This window comes from Symphodus melops (genome assembly GCF_947650265.1).
Source record: "Symphodus melops genome assembly, chromosome: 2".
Taxonomy (NCBI): domain Eukaryota; kingdom Metazoa; phylum Chordata; class Actinopteri; order Labriformes; family Labridae; genus Symphodus; species Symphodus melops.
The window spans coordinates 4,107,906-4,126,998 of NC_136692.1; the positions used below are offsets into that span (position 1 = coordinate 4,107,906).

The 19,093-nt window shown below is 43.9% G+C and overlaps 1 protein-coding gene across 5 annotated transcripts in view; it reads left to right on the forward strand.

Annotated features, from left to right (window-relative positions):
* Window positions 1–19,093, forward strand: part of ank2a (ankyrin 2a, neuronal) — an 89,349-nt gene that overhangs the window by 65,754 nt on the left and 4,502 nt on the right. The window lies entirely within an intron of this gene.

Here is a 19,093-nt window from a genome sequence, read left to right on the forward strand (position 1 = left end):
GTCTGTGGCATCTCAAAGTGAACTTAGGCCCCTCTCTCCTGACTCACCTGTTCCTCAGTTCAGTTCTTGCCATATGGGTTATGATGTGGAATTGTCACGGGACAGGTCTTTTACCCCAGAATCAACATTTTCTGACTGGGAAGACACCGATTTGTGTCTTGAAACACTGTTTGACGATACCAGAGCAGAGTCCCCGCAATCAGTTTTCTCAGACTTTGAACTTGATATGCTATTTAGCAGCAGGGCTTTGTCTCCGGAATCAGTTTCTTCAGACTTTGATTTTTCACTCCTGCCGGACTGGCTGGCGGACTTTAGAGCATCCTCTCCAGAATCTGTTACTTCAGTTGAGCGTCACTCTTTGTCTCTTGGCATGACATTTAGCCAGCCAAAGAGTCAACATTGTGACTATTACTTACGGTTCTCTGACAGCAGACCACTATCACCTCATTCCACACTGTCAGATGATGAGCGTTTTCAGTTTTGTCTGGAGGAATTGTTTGAGGACTACAGGCCAGATTCCCCAGATTCAGATTATTCTCACGTTGATGGTAAACAAACAAACGTCACTTTGACGCCATACCCAGCACTTCCGGCTGCAAGACCTTTTACATATGCAGATATTGTGCGGGGTATTACTCATGAAAAACACACAGACGCTTTGTTGGGCATCACATCGTTTGAGTTGAGACCTTGTTCTCCTCTGTCAGCCTGGTCAGAGAATGAGGCCTCTTACTCCTCCGTAGATGATTATGTCACAGAGTCCAGACCAGAGTCTCCCGAGTCTGTGGCATCTCAAAGTGAACTTAGGCCCCTCTCTCCTGACTCACCTGTTCCTCAGTTCAGTTCTTGCCATATGGGTTATGATGTGGAATTGTCACGGGACAGGTCTTTTACCCCAGAATCAACATTTTCTGACTGGGAAGACACCGATTTGTGTCTTGAAACACTGTTTGACGATACCAGAGCAGAGTCCCCGCAATCAGTTTTCTCAGACTTTGAACTTGATATGCTATTTAGCAGCAGGGCTTTGTCTCCGGAATCAGTTTCTTCAGACTTTGATTTTTCACTCCTGCCGGACTGGCTGGCGGACTTTAGAGCATCCTCTCCAGAATCTGTTACTTCAGTTGAGCGTCACTCTTTGTCTCTTGGCATGACAATTAGCCAGCCAAAGAGTCAACATTGTGACTATTACTTACGGTTCTCTGACAGCAGACCACTATCACCTCATTCCACTCTGTCAGATGATGAGCGTTCTCAGTTTTGTCTGGAGGAATTGTTTGAGGACTACAGGCCAGAATCCCCAGATTCGGATTATTCTCACGTTGATGCTAAACAAACAAACGTCACTTTGACGCCATACCCAGCTCTTCCGGCTGCAAGACCTTTTACATATGCAGATATTGTGCGGGGTATTACTCATGAAAAACACACAGATGCTTTGTTGGGCATCACATCATTTGAGTTGAGACCTTGTTCTCCTCTGTCAGCCTGGTCAGAGAATGAGGCCTCTTACTCCTCCGTAGATGATTATGTCACAGAGTCCAGACCAGAGTCTCCCGAGTCTGTGGCATCTCAAAGTGAACTTAGGCCCCTCTCTCCTGACTCACCTGTTCCTCAGTTCAGTTCTTGCCATATGGGTTATGATGTGGAATTGTCACGGGACAGGTCTTTTACCCCAGAATCAACATTTTCTGACTGGGAAGACACCGATTTGTGTCTTGAAACACTGTTTGACGATACCAGAGCAGAGTCCCCGCAATCAGTTTTCTCAGACTTTGAACTTGATATGCTATTTAGCAGCAGGGCTTTGTCTCCGGAATCAGTTTCTTCAGACTTTGATTTTTCACTCCTGCCGGACTGGCTGGCGGACTTTAGAGCATCCTCTCCAGAATCTGTTACTTCAGTTGAGCGTCACTCTTTGTCTCTTGGCAAGACATTTGGCCAGCCAAAGAGTCAACATTGTGACTATTACTTACGGTTCTCTGACAGCAGACCACTATCACCTCATTCCACACTGTCAGATGATGAGCGTTTTCAGTTTTGTCTGGAGGAATTGTTTGAGGACTACAGGCCAGATTCCCCAGATTCAGATTATTCTCACGTTGATGGTAAACAAACAAACGTCACTTTGACGCCATACCCAGCACTTCCGGCTGCAAGACCTTGTACATATGCAGATATTGTGCGGGGTATTACTCATGAAAAACACACAGACGCTTTGTTGGGCATCACATCGTTTGAGTTGAGACCTCTGTGGCCCATGTCAGCCTGGTCAGAAAATGAGGGCACTTACTCCTCCATCAACGATGATGTTACAGAGTCCAGACCAGAGTCTCCCGAGTCTGTGGCATCTCAAAGTGAACTTAGGCCCCTCTCTCCTGACTCACCTGTTCCTCAGTTCAGTTCTTGCCATATGGGTTATGATGTGGAATTGTCACGGGACAGGTCTTTTACCCCAGAATCAACATTTTCTGACTGGGAAGACACCGATTTGTGTCTTGAAACACTGTTTGACGATACCAGAGCAGAGTCCCCGCAATCAGTTTTCTCAGACTTTGAACTTGATATGCTATTTAGCAGCAGGGCGTTGTCTCCGGAATCAGTTTCTTCAGACTTTGATTTTTCACTCCTGCCTGACTGGTTGGCGGACTTCAGAGCATCCTCTCCAGAATCTGTTACTTCAGTTGAGCGTCACTCTTTGTCTCCTGGCATGACATTTGGCCAGCCAAAGAGTCAACATTGTGACTATTACTTACGGTTCTCTGACAGCAGACCACTATCACCTCATTCCACACTGTCAGATGATGAGCGTTTTCAGTTCTGTCTGGAGGAATTGTTTGAGGACTACAGGCCAGATTCCCCAGATTCAGATTATTCTCACGTTGATGGTAAACAAACAAACGTCACTTTGACGCCATACCCAGCTCTTCCGGCTGCAAGACCTTTTACATATGCAGATATTGTGCGGGGTATTACTCATGAAAAACACACAGACGCTTTGTTGGGCATCACATCGTTTGAGTTGAGACCTCTGTGGCCCATGTCATCCTGGTCAGAAAATGAGGGCACTTACTCCTCCATCAACGATGATGTTACAGAGTCAAGACCAGAGTCTCCCGAGTCTCTGGCATCTCAAAGTGAACTTAGGCCCCTCTCTCCTGACTCACCTGTTCCTCAGTTCAGTTCTTGCCATATGGTTTATGATGTGGAATTGTCACGGGACAGGTCTTTTACCCCAGAATCAACATTTTCTGACTGGGAAGACACCGATTTGTGTCTTGAAACACTGTTTGACGATACCAGAGCAGAGTCCCCGCAATCAGTTTTCTCAGACTTTAAACTTGATATGCTATTTAGCAGCAGGGCGTTGTCTCCGGATTCAGTTTCTTCAGATTTAGATTTTTCACTCCTGCCAGACTGGTTGGCGGACTTTAGAGCATCCTCTCCAGAATCTGTTACTTCAGTTGAGCGTCACTATTTGTCTCCTGGCATGACATTTGGCCAGCCAAAGAGTCAACATTGTGACTATTACTTACGGTTCTCTGACAGCAGACCACTATCACCTCATTCCACTCTGTCAGATGATGAGCGTTCTCAGTTTTGTCTGGAGGAATTGTTTGAGGACTACAGGCCAGAATCCCCAGATTCGGATTATTCTCACGTTGATGCTAAACAAACAAACGTCACTTTGACGCCATACCCAGCTCTTCCGGCTGCAAGACCTTTTACATATGCAGATATTGTGCGGGGTATTACTCATGAAAAACACACAGACGCTTTGTTGGGCATCACATCGTTTGAGTTGAGACCTCTGTGGCCCATGTCAGCCTGGTCAGAAAATGAGGGCACTTACTCCTCCATCAAAGATGATGTTACAGAGTCCAGACCAGAGTCTCCCGAGTCTGTGGCATCTCAAAGTGAACTTAGGCCCCTCTCTCCTGACTCACCTGTTCCTCAGTTCAGTTCTTGCCATATGGGTTATGATGTGGAATTGTCACGGGACAGGTCTTTTACCCCAGAATCAACATTTTCTGACTGGGAAGACACCGATTTGTGTCTTGAAACACTGTTTGACGACACCAGAGCAGAGTCCCCGCAATCAGTTTTCTCAGACTTTGAACTTGATATGCTATTTAGCAGCAGGGCGTTGTCTCCGGATTCAGTTTCTTCAGATTTTGATTTTTCACTCCTGCCGGACTGGCTGGCGGACTTTAGAGCATCCTCTCCAGAATCTGTTACTTCAGTTGAGCGTCACTCTTTGTCTCCTGGCATGACATTTAGCCAGCCAAAGAGTCAACATTGTGACTATTTCTTACGGTTCTCTGACAGCAGACCACTATCACCTCATTCCACACTGTCAGATGATGAGCGTTTTCAGTTTTGTCTGGAGGAATTGTTTGAGGACTACAGGCCAGATTCCCCAGATTCAGTTTATTGTCACGTTGATGGTAAACAAACAAACGTCACTTTGACGCCATACCCAGCTCTTCCGGCTACAAGACCTTTTACATATGCAGATATTGTGCGGGGTATTACTCATGAAAAACACACAGACGCTTTGTTGGGCATCACATCGTTTGAGTTGAGACCTTGTTCTCCTCTGTCAGCCTGGTCAGAGAATGAGGCCTCTTACTCCTCCGTAGATTCCAGACCAGAGTCTCCCGAGTCTGTGGCATCTCAAAGTGAACTTAGGCCCCTCTCTCCTGACTCACCTGTTCCTCAGTTCAGTTCTTGCCATATGGGTTATGATGTGGAATTGTCACGGGACAGGTCTTTTACCCCAGAATCAACATTTTCTGACTGGGAAGACACCGATTTGTGTCTTGAAACACTGTTTGACGATACCAGAGCAGAGTCCCCGCAATCAGTTTTCTCAGACTTTGAACTTGATATGCTATTTAGCAGCAGGGCTTTGTCTCCGGAATCAGTTTCTTCAGACTTTGATTTTTCACTCCTGCCGGACTGGCTGGCGGACTTTAGAGCATCCTCTCCAGAATCTGTTACTTCAGTTGAGCGTCACTCTTTGTCTCTTGGCAAGACATTTGGCCAGCCAAAGAGTCAACATTGTGACTATTACTTACGGTTCTCTGACAGCAGACCACTATCACCTCATTCCACACTGTCAGATGATGAGCGTTTTCAGTTTTGTCTGGAGGAATTGTTTGAGGACTACAGGCCAGATTCCCCAGATTCAGATTATTCTCACGTTGATGGTAAACAAACAAACATCACTTTGACGCCATACCCAGCACTTCCGGCTGCAAGACCTTTTACATATGCAGATATTGTGCGGGGTATTACTCATGAAAAACACACAGACGCTTTGTTGGGCATCACATCGTTTGAGTTGAGACCTCTGTGGCCCATGTCAGCCTGGTCAGAAAATGAGGGCACTTACTCCTCCATCAACGATGATGTTACAGAGTCCAGACCAGAGTCTCCCGAGTCTGTGGCATCTCAAAGTGAACTTAGGCCCCTCTCTCCTGACTCACCTGTTCCTCAGTTCAGTTCTTGCCATATGGGTTATGATGTGGAATTGTCACGGGACAGGTCTTTTACCCCAGAATCAACATTTTCTGACTGGGAAGACACCGATTTGTGTCTTGAAACACTGTTTGACGATACCAGAGCAGAGTCCCCGCAATCAGTTTTCTCAGACTTTGAACTTGATATGCTATTTAGCAGCAGGGCGTTGTCTCCGGAATCAGTGTCTTCAGATTTTGATTTTTCACTCCTGCCTGACTGGTTGGCGGACTTCAGAGCATCCTCTCCAGAATCTGTTACTTCAGTTGAGCGTCACTCTTTGTCTCCTGGCATGACATTTGGCCAGCCAAAGAGTCAACATTGTGACTATTACTTACGGTTCTCTGACAGCAGACCACTATCACCTCATTCCACTCTGTCAGATGATGAGCGTTCTCAGTTTTGTCTGGAGGAATTGTTTGAGGACTACAGGCCAGAATCCCCAGATTCGGATTATTCTCACGTTGATGCTAAACAAACAAACGTCACTTTGACGCCATACCCAGCTCTTCCGGCTGCAAGACCTTTTACATATGCAGATATTGTGCGGGGTATTACTCATGAAAAACACACAGATGCTTTGTTGGGCATCACATCATTTGAGTTGAGACCTTGTTCTCCTCTGTCAGCCTGGTCAGAGAATGAGGCCTCTTACTCCTCCGTAGATGATTATGTCACAGAGTCCAGACCAGAGTCTCCCGAGTCTGTGGCATCTCAAAGTGAACTTAGGCCCCTCTCTCCTGACTCACCTGTTCCTCAGTTCAGTTCTTGCCATATGGGTTATGATGTGGAATTGTCACGGGACAGGTCTTTTACCCCAGAATCAACATTTTCTGACTGGGAAGACACCGATTTGTGTCTTGAAACACTGTTTGACGATACCAGAGCAGAGTCCCCGCAATCAGTTTTCTCAGACTTTGAACTTGATATGCTATTTAGCAGCAGGGCTTTGTCTCCGGAATCAGTTTCTTCAGACTTTGATTTTTCACTCCTGCCGGACTGGCTGGCGGACTTTAGAGCATCCTCTCCAGAATCTGTTACTTCAGTTGAGCGTCACTCTTTGTCTCTTGGCAAGACATTTGGCCAGCCAAAGAGTCAACATTGTGACTATTACTTACGGTTCTCTGACAGCAGACCACTATCACCTCATTCCACACTGTCAGATGATGAGCGTTTTCAGTTTTGTCTGGAGGAATTGTTTGAGGACTACAGGCCAGATTCCCCAGATTCAGATTATTCTCACGTTGATGGTAAACAAACAAACATCACTTTGACGCCATACCCAGCACTTCCGGCTGCAAGACCTTTTACATATGCAGATATTGTGCGGGGTATTACTCATGAAAAACACACAGACGCTTTGTTGGGCATCACATCGTTTGAGTTGAGACCTCTGTGGCCCATGTCAGCCTGGTCAGAAAATGAGGGCACTTACTCCTCCATCAACGATGATGTTACAGAGTCCAGACCAGAGTCTCCCGAGTCTGTGGCATCTCAAAGTGAACTTAGGCCCCTCTCTCCTGACTCACCTGTTCCTCAGTTCAGTTCTTGCCATATGGGTTATGATGTGGAATTGTCACGGGACAGGTCTTTTACCCCAGAATCAACATTTTCTGACTGGGAAGACACCGATTTGTGTCTTGAAACACTGTTTGACGATACCAGAGCAGAGTCCCCGCAATCAGTTTTCTCAGACTTTGAACTTGATATGCTATTTAGCAGCAGGGCGTTGTCTCCGGAATCAGTTTCTTCAGACTTTGATTTTTCACTCCTGCCTGACTGGTTGGCGGACTTCAGAGCATCCTCTCCAGAATCTGTTACTTCAGTTGAGCGTCACTCTTTGTCTCCTGGCATGACATTTGGCCAGCCAAAGAGTCAACATTGTGACTATTACTTACGGTTCTCTGACAGCAGACCACTATCACCTCATTCCACTCTGTCAGATGATGAGCGTTCTCAGTTTTGTCTGGAGGAATTGTTTGAGGACTACAGGCCAGAATCCCCAGATTCGGATTATTCTCACGTTGATGCTAAACAAACAAACGTCACTTTGACGCCATACCCAGCTCTTCCGGCTGCAAGACCTTTTACATATGCAGATATTGTGCGGGGTATTACTCATGAAAAACACACAGATGCTTTGTTGGGCATCACATCATTTGAGTTGAGACCTTGTTCTCCTCTGTCAGCCTGGTCAGAGAATGAGGCCTCTTACTCCTCCGTAGATGATTATGTCACAGAGTCCAGACCAGAGTCTCCCGAGTCTGTGGCATCTCAAAGTGAACTTAGGCCCCTCTCTCCTGACTCACCTGTTCCTCAGTTCAGTTCTTGCCATATGGGCTATGATGTGGAATTGTCACGGGACAGGTCTTTTACCCCAGAATCAACATTTTCTGACTGGGAAGACACCGATTTGTGTCTTGAAACACTGTTTGACAATACCAGAGCAGAGTCCCCGCAATCAGTTTTCTCAGACTTTGAACTTGATATGTTATTTAGCAGCAGGGCGTTGTCTCCGGATTCAGTTTCTTCAGATGTTGATTTTTCACTCCTGCCGGACTGGTTGGCGGACTTTAGAGCATCCTCTCCAGAATCTGTTACTTCAGTTGAGCGTCACTCTTTGTCTCCTGGCATGACATTTGGCCAGCCAAAGAGTCAACATTGTGACTATTTCTTACGGTTCTCTGACAGCAGACCACTATCACCTCATTCCACACTGTCAGATGATGAGCGTTTTCAGTTTTGTCTGGAGGAATTGTTTGAGGACTACAGGCCAGATTCCCCAGATTCAGATTATTCTCACGTTGATGGTAAACAAACAAACGTCACTTTGACGCCATACCCAGCTCTTCCGGCTGCAAGACCTTTTACATATGCAGATATTGTGCGGGGTATTACTCATGAAAAACACACAGACGCTTTGTTGGGCATCACATCGTTTGAGTTGAGACCTCTGTGGCCCATGTCAGCCTGGTCAGAAAATGAGGGCACTTACTCCTCCATCAACGATGATGTTACAGAGTCCAGACCAGAGTCTCCCGAGTCTGTGGCATCTCAAAGTGAACTTAGGCCCCTCTCTCCTGACTCACCTGTTCCTCAGTTCAGTTCTTGCCATATGGGTTATGATGTGGAATTGTCACGGGACAGGTCTTTTACCCCAGAATCAACATTTTCTGACTGGGAAGACACCGATTTGTGTCTTGAAACACTGTTTGACGATACCAGAGCAGAGTCCCCGCAATCAGTTTTCTCAGACTTTGAACTTGATATGCTATTTAGCAGCAGGGCGTTGTCTCCGGAATCAGTGTCTTCAGATTTTGATTTTTCACTCCTGCCTGACTGGTTGGCGGACTTCAGAGCATCCTCTCCAGAATCTGTTACTTCAGTTGAGCGTCACTCTTTGTCTCCTGGCATGACATTTGGCCAGCCAAAGAGTCAACATTGTGACTATTACTTACGGTTCTCTGACAGCAGACCACTATCACCTCATTCCACTCTGTCAGATGATGAGCGTTCTCAGTTTTGTCTGGAGGAATTGTTTGAGGACTACAGGCCAGAATCCCCAGATTCGGATTATTCTCACGTTGATGCTAAACAAACAAACGTCACTTTGACGCCATACCCAGCTCTTCCGGCTGCAAGACCTTTTACATATGCAGATATTGTGCGGGGTATTACTCATGAAAAACACACAGATGCTTTGTTGGGCATCACATCATTTGAGTTGAGACCTTGTTCTCCTCTGTCAGCCTGGTCAGAGAATGAGGCCTCTTACTCCTCCGTAGATGATTATGTCACAGAGTCCAGACCAGAGTCTCCCGAGTCTGTGGCATCTCAAAGTGAACTTAGGCCCCTCTCTCCTGACTCACCTGTTCCTCAGTTCAGTTCTTGCCATATGGGCTATGATGTGGAATTGTCACGGGACAGGTCTTTTACCCCAGAATCAACATTTTCTGACTGGGAAGACACCGATTTGTGTCTTGAAACACTGTTTGACAATACCAGAGCAGAGTCCCCGCAATCAGTTTTCTCAGACTTTGAACTTGATATGTTATTTAGCAGCAGGGCGTTGTCTCCGGATTCAGTTTCTTCAGATTTTGATTTTTCACTCCTGCCGGACTGGTTGGCGGACTTTAGAGCATCCTCTCCAGAATCTGTTACTTCAGTTGAGCGTCACTCTTTGTCTCCTGGCATGACATTTAGCCAGCCAAAGAGTCAACATTGTGACTATTTCTTACGGTTCTCTGACAGCAGACCACTATCACCTCATTCCACACTGTCAGATGATGAGCGTTTTCAGTTTTGTCTGGAGGAATTGTTTGAGGACTACAGGCCAGATTCCCCAGATTCAGATTATTCTCACGTTGATGGTAAACAAACAAACGTCACTTTGACGCCATACCCAGCTCTTCCGGCTGCAAGACCTTTTACATATGCAGATATTGTGCGGGGTATTACTCATGAAAAACACACAGACGCTTTGTTGGGCATCACATCGTTTGAGTTGAGACCTCTGTGGCCCATGTCAGCCTGGTCAGAAAATGAGGGCACTTACTCAGCCATCAACGATGATGTTACAGAGTCAAGACCAGAGTCTCCCGAGTCTGTGGCATCTCAAAGTGAACTTAGGCCCCTCTCTCCTGACTCACCTGTTCCTCAGTTCAGTTCTTGCCATATGGGTTATGATGTGGAATTGTCACGGGACAGGTCTTTTACCCCAGAATCAACATTTTCTGACTGGGAAGACACCGATTTGTGTCTTGAAACACTGTTTGACGATACCAGAGCAGAGTCCCCGCAATCAGTTTTCTCAGACTTTGAACTTGATATGCTATTTAGCAGCAGGGCTTTGTCTCCGGATTCAGTTTCTTCAGATTTTGATTTTTCACTCCTGCCGGACTGGTTGGCGGACTTTAGAGCATCCTCTCCAGAATCTGTTACTTCAGTTGAGCGTCACTCTTTGTCTCCTGGCATGACATTTGGCCAGCCAAAGAGTCAACATTGTGACTATTACTTACGGTTCTCTGACAGCAGACCACTATCACCTCATTCCACTCTGTCAGATGATGAGCGTTCTCAGTTTTGTCTGGAGGAATTGTTTGAGGACTACAGGCCAGATTCCCCAGATTCGGATTATTCTCACGTTGATGCTAAACAAACAAACGTCACTTTGACGCCATACCCAGCTCATCCGGCTGCAAGACCTTTTACATATGCAGATATTGTGCAGGGTATTACTCATGAAAAACACACAGACGCTTTGTTGGGCATCCTATCCTTTGAGTTGAGACCTCTGTGGCCCATGTCAGCCTGGTCAGAAAATGAGGGCACTTACTCCTCCATCAACTATGATGTTACAGAGTCTAGACCAGAGTCTCCCGAGTCTGTGGCATCTCAAAGTGAACTTAGGCCCCTCTCTCCTGACTCACCTGTTCCTCAGTTCAGTTCTTGCCATATGGGTTATGATGTGGAATTGTCACGGGACAGGTCTTTTACCCCAGAATCAACATTTTCTGACTGGGAAGACACCGATTTGTGTCTTGAAACACTGTTTGACGATACCAGAGCAGAGTCCCCGCAATCAGTTTTCTCAGACTTTGAACTTGATATGCTATTTAGCAGCAGGGCGTTGTCTCCGGATTCAGTTTCTTCAGACTTTGATTTTTCACTCCTGCCGGACTGGCTGGTGGACTTTAGAGCATCCTCTCCAGAATCTGTTACTTCAGTTGAGCGTCACTCTTTGTCTCCTGGCATGACATTTAGCCAGCCAAAGAGTCAACATTGTGACTATTACTTACGGTTCTCTGACAGCAGACCACTATCACCTCATTCCACACTGTCAGATGATGAGCGTTTTCAGTTTTGTCTGGAGGAATTGTTTGAGGACTACAGGCCAGATTCCCCAGAGTCGGATTATTCTCACGTTGATGCTAAACAAACAAATGTCACTTTGACGCCATACCCAGCTCTTCCGGCTGCAAGACCTTTTACATATGCAGATATTGTGCGGGGTATTACTCATGAAAAACACACAGATGCTTTGTTGGGCATCACATCATTTGAGTTGAGACCTTGTTCTCCTCTGTCAGCCTGGTCAGAGAATGAGGCCTCTTACTCCTCCGTAGATGATTATGTCACAGAGTCCAGACCAGAGTCTCCCGAGTCTGTGGCATCTCAAAGTGAACTTAGGCCCCTCTCTCCTGACTCACCTGTTCCTCAGTTCAGTTCTTGCCATATGGGTTATGATGTGGAATTGTCACGGGACAGGTCTTTTACCCCAGAATCAACATTTTCTGACTGGGAAGACACCGATTTGTGTCTTGAAACACTGTTTGACGATACCAGAGCAGAGTCCCCGCAATCAGTTTTCTCAGACTTTGAACTTGATATGCTATTTAGCAGCAGGGCGTTGTCTCCGGATTCAGTTTCTTCAGATTTTGATTTTTCACTCCTGCCGGACTGGTTGGCGGACTTTAGAGCATCCTCTCCAGAATCTGTTACTTCCGTTGAGCGTCACTCTTTGTCTCCTGGCATGACATTTAGCCAGCCAAAGAGTCAACATTGTGACTATTACTTACTGTACTCTGACAGCGGACCAGCATCACCTTCTTCGACACTGTCAGATGATAAGCGTTCTCAATGTGATTTGGAGGAATTGTTCGACGACTACAGGCCAGATTCACCAGATTCATTATTTTCTCCAGGTTATCACATTTTTTCAGGCTTTTTTTGTTCAGAAACATTTGAATTCAATTCCACAGATTCCTGTCAGTATGCTGTAAAACATAATTTTAATGGTGTACCTTCAGTTTCAGCGTCTTTTTCACCCCCAATTCACATAGTTCATCCAGATGATTTAAATAAAATTTTTTCAACCTATTCCCTAACTGACCAAAGGCCAAATTCTCTAGAGTCGTTTGCCTCACTTGATGAATTCACTGCCCTGTCGCCTGACTCACAAATTCCACAGTTTGAGTTTAATTATTTCAGGTATTTTTCAGATAGCAGATCTATCTCACCAGACTCCATATTGCTGGAGACAGATTCTTCTCTGGATACTGATTCTTGTCTTTATACTAATTTTGATTTTGATGTTGTCAGACCAGATTCTCCTGAATCTATTGTGACTGAAAGTGAATTACATGAGTCCTTCAGTGAAATGCCATTAGACGATGAGAACACAAAGTCTTTCCTTCATTACTGGATTTCTGAATTAAGTCCATCTACCACTCAAATTGATGAATCACTTGGAGTTTTAGATCAGGGTTCAAACGTCTTGCCACTACAACAAAGTCCTCCAGATGAGAATGTTTCCACAAACAGACCTTTATACAAGCCAATGTATGGGAGGTTAATGGCACATCTCTGTGATCCTGTTTATAAGGGGAAATATGTCTGTAATGCAGATGATTTCTTTGGTGATTCAGTGTACAAATGCTGTGAGAAATCTTTTGATCAAAACGAGTTTGGAATTGTACCTGGCAGTTCGGGGGATCCACAAAGTCAACAGAAATCATGTGATATTAAAAGAAACATGGCAGATGCCAAACCACTACAAGATTTGTCAGTATCCCATTCACTAGTACCTAATCTGACAGTCACAGATTTATCACTTGAAAAACTAATGCCAACTTCTGGCACATGTGAGGTTGGACCCATAACTCCTGCCTTAAATACAGACGACCAGCCTTTTTTTGGCAGGCCTCCTTCCTGGACACCAAAGAATCAAGACTAGATCAGGCCATGCAATACAGGATATACCAGGTTTGTACTAAGTTTAGTCACATGCCATATGGAGATCAAAAATCTAAATATTATCATGCTGTCTTGCTGGAGGAGGCTTTCCACCAACAACTTAAATCACCAAACCCCGAATCACAATTTAAGATGACAATTGCCCAAGATTTGTTTTCCAAGAACATGAAAAGAAAACCCATGAGTGCTGAAACGAGTTCAAGTTCCTTGGTGCCGGTAAGACAGAGCAAGCTCTTGCTAAGTAGTGAATGCAGTGTTGCTTTAATGGTGACATGGCAGTAAATAAAACGTGAATGTGGAAGTCTTGCCCCCGTATTTCGCTAATAACATCCATGCCCTCACTGTCTTGTTGTGGCATGTGTGCATTAGAGCAGAAAAAATGACTGCTGTCTGTGAAACACAAATAAATGACTAATTTGCCCTGTCTTAGTCACACAAACTTCTTGTTTTAGTATGGAATGGTCTAACCAGGGGCATTAATTAGGATCCAACAAATAAACTTAGTAATCAAAAGGACTGTCTGTGAACTGACCCATTCCTTTCACAGGAGATTTGTGTGTCTTAATTATATTTTTGCTTTAATGTCATAGTGTTTTTCTTAGATTACGTTTTGATCATGGTTTAACAGAGAATAAAAATCTAATCCAAACAATGTACTTGACACAGCAAAAGGCCTATACAGCTTTTTTGTTTTAGTTTTTCTTCTGATTGTAAGGAAAGCTGTACCACAGTTTTCATTAGGTTTATAAAAAACAGACCACAGAGACATACAACTGTATTAGTCCTCTTAATGTTTTCTAACATGACAATGTTCCCTTGGTAGCCATGTCAAAAAACAGCAGCAATGTATTGAAAAGAAAACTGCTAAATGCTTTTAAAATGTGTTATATATGAAGTGTGAGTGTACCTCTTGGCTGTAGTCCGAACTCCAACTACAGCATTATTGACGTTTTTTCGAAATATTAGAGCAGACTTGCAGTTGACAAACAGAACAAGCCTTTGACTGTGACAAATACTGTAAGCTTGGCAGGTTTACCTTTGTCATGGGGAGTTCAAAGCGTCTTGTCCTGATGTTACGACAGGGTAGCTGGAAACCATGTATTTGAAACAAGTAATTAGTTCTGCATGCCCCTTCTAGTTACACCAAAATATTGGTATTGATATACCAATATTTGATACAGCCTAGAGTTCATTTGTGCCCATGTTTTATTATCATTAGATAATAAGGTTTTAGCATATATACTGGAATTCATTGCAATCTCTTAACATGCATTTACCTAAACTCCAACAGAAATATTGACTTTGTTTGCTGTCATTACATGTGTGTTAAGTATTTTAAATTTGATCTGATCTGTAAGATGGATGTAATTGGAAATATCTTAGTTACAACTGTAATGACCAAAATGCAACTGGGCTGCAAGTGAATTTCTCTGCTGTGGTGCTAGACTGGTAATTTTTCATATCCAGGGCCTGTCCTTGACAAATGCATGCTTCATTTGACATTTCCTTTTAAAAAGAATATCATATATCATATTTTTCCACTCCATTGTGTCATTTCTTTCAGGTATCAACAGCATCTTCCAGGACAAATCTCTCAGAGTCTTCATCAAAACAAAGAGATGTTCATTTAGGATGTATTCAGGTTTTTCCATCTGAAACACCATCCTTTCCAAATGATTCAAAAACATTTTCCACTGACAAAGTAGAATTACCAAATACTACTACTTTTGACCTTAGACCAAAACAATCTGAAATCCCCTTGACTGATCAAAGTAGCTCACCACAGGAAAATGATGTTTTGCTGTCATTACCGCAATTAAGTGAGCATTGTAACTTTGCTCAACCAAGCTCAGTGATCTCAGACTCTCTCTGTCTAACCTCCCAAGACAGTCCAGATGACCAAATAGTCATATCCGATGATTCCACTCTAAAACCACCAGAGCCCGAGTCACGTCAGCTTGACCGATTACTTTCAGATCTGGAGAAGATGAAATTTAAGTTTAGACCAGAGGTACTTGAACACACTTTGTCAGAATCCAGTGATGGAAGTCTTGAAGATGATCAGATTTACAAGTTTGATGAGCTTTCACCTGAAGATCATTGTCCCACAGAGCTTATTGACACCTTAAAAGTAAGCGTGACATCTGCTAATAACCTGTCTGAAGATACTAAGCATACAAATGAAACCCTTTTAGAACTGGCACATATTCCGATCTCCATTCAAGTTGAACCTGATGTAATGCCAGTCTCTGATCAAACAAATGACTCTGAGACAAGCCAAGGATCAAGCCAATTTAGACATAGTTCTGTGTCCTCTGCTCAGTTCCTTTCAATTGCCGGATCTGACAAAATAAGTGAAGGGACTAAACCATCACTGAACTCAAGTTTTTCATTGGAAATGTTACCATCTGGCAAATTTGATGAAAATGTTACTGATACTAAAGGACTGCTACAGAGGAATGTAATAAAGCAAAATGAAACTACACATTCATGGGAGGCAACTTCTCTTGAATCTACTTTAAGTGACATTTTTTCTTCGAAGTCTCTTTCTGATTTGACTCGAGTGACAGTTACCCGATTCAGACAGTTCAGCTTTGACGAACAAGTGTTTTTTGTCCCTGAAGGGAATTTGGAGACATCATCAGATGAGGCTAAGCCAAGGACAAGGCTTTCAGAGGTAGACCATGAGTGCTTTGTCCCTCAGCCCATTTCAGTTCCACCCAAGACAGAGACAAGTTTATCTTCCTCTGATGAAGAGTATAGCATCTCACCTGGGTGTGCAAAGATCACTTCTACTGCAAGCAACTCTAATGACACATTTTCCTCAATAACGTCATCAAAAGTGTCTTCACAAGGCAAATTTAAAATACCAGAGGAACAAAATCTAACAAGTCCTCATAATGAAGATTCTACAACTGATGACTTGTGGAGTCCAGCAGAAGAAATTTCAACACAAAGTAGCAAGAATGAAGTTACAAATATAGTCAAGGCATTGTCGATTGAATCTACTCAAAGTGAAGATGTTTCTTCTCCAGCTCTTTGTGATTTAACTCCAGGAACAGTGACATGCGCACAACAATTCAGTCCTGATGAACTGATGCAAGTGGAGGCATCCTCAGATGAGGCTATGTCAAGGACCAGTAGACAGATTTTAGAAGTAGACTGTAAGAGCTTTGTCTCTCAGCCCATTTCAATTCCACCCAAGACAGAGACAACTTTCTCTTCCTCTGATGAGGGACTCAACATCTCACCTGGATCCATTCAGACAGCTTCAAACACAAAGGACTATCAGGAAAGGTTTGACTCAACCTTTGTAACTACTGATTTATGGAGTCCAGCAGAAGAACTATCAACACAAAGTACCCAGAATGCAGTTAAACATTTTGGAAAGGCGATTTCTGTTGAATCCACTCAAAGTGAAGACATTTCTTCTCCAGCTCTTTCTAATTTAACACCAGAAACAATCACACATGCCCAACAGCTCAGCTATGAAGAACTGCTGGAGACATCCTCAGACGAGAATAGGCCAAGGGTCAGTGGACAGTCATCAGAAGAATCTCCTACTCGAGTTGACCACGACTGTTTTCACTCTCAGTCCATTTTAGATCAATGCAAAGCAGAGACAACTTCCTCTTTCTCAGATGAGGAGTACGACATCCCGCCTGGGAATGCAAATACCACCTCTAAAACAAAGGACTCTACAGACAAATTGTCCCTAGTACCTTTACCCAAAGTATCTTCAAAGGGCCAGCTTGAAATACCTGGGGAGAATCGAACTGGCCTTTTTAATGAAGATTCTACACTTGAAATTCTGCAAAATCAGGAAAAGTCTGAATTAACCTTTTCAACAACTGATTTGTGGAGTCCAGCAGAAGAAATGTCAACTCAAAGTACCCAGAATGAAGTTACACATATAGTCAAACCACTGTCAGTTGAATTTACTCAAAGTAAAGATCTTTCTTCTCAGGCTCTTTCTGATTTAACTCCAGGAACAGTGACATGTGTACAACAATTCAGTCCTGATGAACTGTTGCAAGTCCCCTCCCAAGGGAATTTAGAGACATCCTCAGAAGAGACTAGGACAGGGACCAGTGGACAGATTTCAGAAGTAGACTGTAAGAGCTTTGTCTCTCAGCCCATTTCAATTCCACCCAAGACAGAAACAACTTTCTCTTCCTCTGATGAGGGAGACAACATCTCACCTGGTTCCGTTCAGACTGCTTCCAACACAAAGGACTATACTGACAAATTGTCCCTGATATCTTTACCCAATGCATTTTCAAAGGGCCAGCTTGAAATTCCTGAGAATAACCGAGCTGGTCTTTTTAATGAAGATTCTACACCCGAGATTCTGCAAAGTCAGGAAAATTATGAGTCAACCTTTGTAACTAATGACTTATGGAGTCCAGCAGAAGAAATATCAACACAAAGTACCCAGAATGAAGATAAACATTTTGGAAAGGCGATTTCTGTTGAATCCACTCAAAGTGAAGATGTTTCTTCTCCAGCTCTTTCTGATATAACTCAAGAAACAGTCACACTTGCCAGACAGTTCAGCTATGAAGAACTGCTGGAGACATCCTCAGACGAGAATAGGCCAAGCGTCAGTGGACAGTCATCAGAAGAATATTCTACTCGAGTGGACCACGAGTGTTTTCACTCTCAGTCCATTTTAGATCAATGCAAAGCAGAGACGACTTCCTCTTCCTCTGATGAGGAGTTCAACATCCCACCTGGGATTGCAAATACCACTTCTAACACAAAGGACTCTATAGAGTTGCCTCCAGAATATGCCACAGTTGTTCGAAGTGGCACAGGAAGCCCGACTTTTCAATTCTCTGATCCAGAGCCTTTCTTTGACTGCAGACAAGCAGCATCTGATTTTTCAGAGACTGATGAACTTGATACAGGTGCAGATCGGCCTGAGGAACATCTCAGCTTTTGTAGGATGCAACGAAAGGTGAATCGAAGAGTCCTTTTGTCCTCTGGAAGTGAAGATTATGAGGATGCTCCTTTTGTCCCTGAACCTCTTCAGAATGAAGATGAAGAGAAGGAAGAATTATTATGCTATTCAGAAGATTCAGACGAAGAATTCTCCTTATGTGAGGCTGCACAACCGCCTCCCATTGCAAAAATTGGAGCATATGATGACACTGATACATTTGTGATAAGGGTAAGATGAGATGTGATAAACCAACCCAACCTGCAACCTTTTCCCAGAGCTGAGCTTAACCGATTACCTGTTTCTGCAGAAAGGAATGACTGCTAACCCTGCAGCTACATGGATGGAATCCAAATCTCCCTTAACCCTTGTTTTGTTTGATTTCAGACCTAACCAGTCCTTTTTCAGCATGTCACTCAGTTCCTCTAACCACCTGAATCACCCATGACGTACCAATTTCATAAGCTCCATGGTTTTCCATCTGCAAAGAATCACACAATTAATTCTTTAACTTAGTAAAAGCATGGTTTGGTTTCTCCACGTTACAGACTGTCATGTTGTACATTCCATTGTGAGGTAAATTCTGTGTAAAATACTCAAATTTAGTGGAAAGTACAGCATGTCACTCTGCTCACCGCTTGCTTTGCTGCAAACATTGCTTTCATTCATTGTGATCGATTTACTCAAATGGATTTTGTTGCTCGGTCAGGAGATCATCGCAGAGCTCGGATCAATGTCAGAAAGTTCAGATGAAGAATTTTTAACAACCAGGATAGTGCGAAGGAGAGTTGTCATTCAGGTATCTGATTTAGCATGATGGATGGTGTTTTAAAAGAGTGTAGAGGGTGTGACTTTCAGAGCCCTACTTTAACC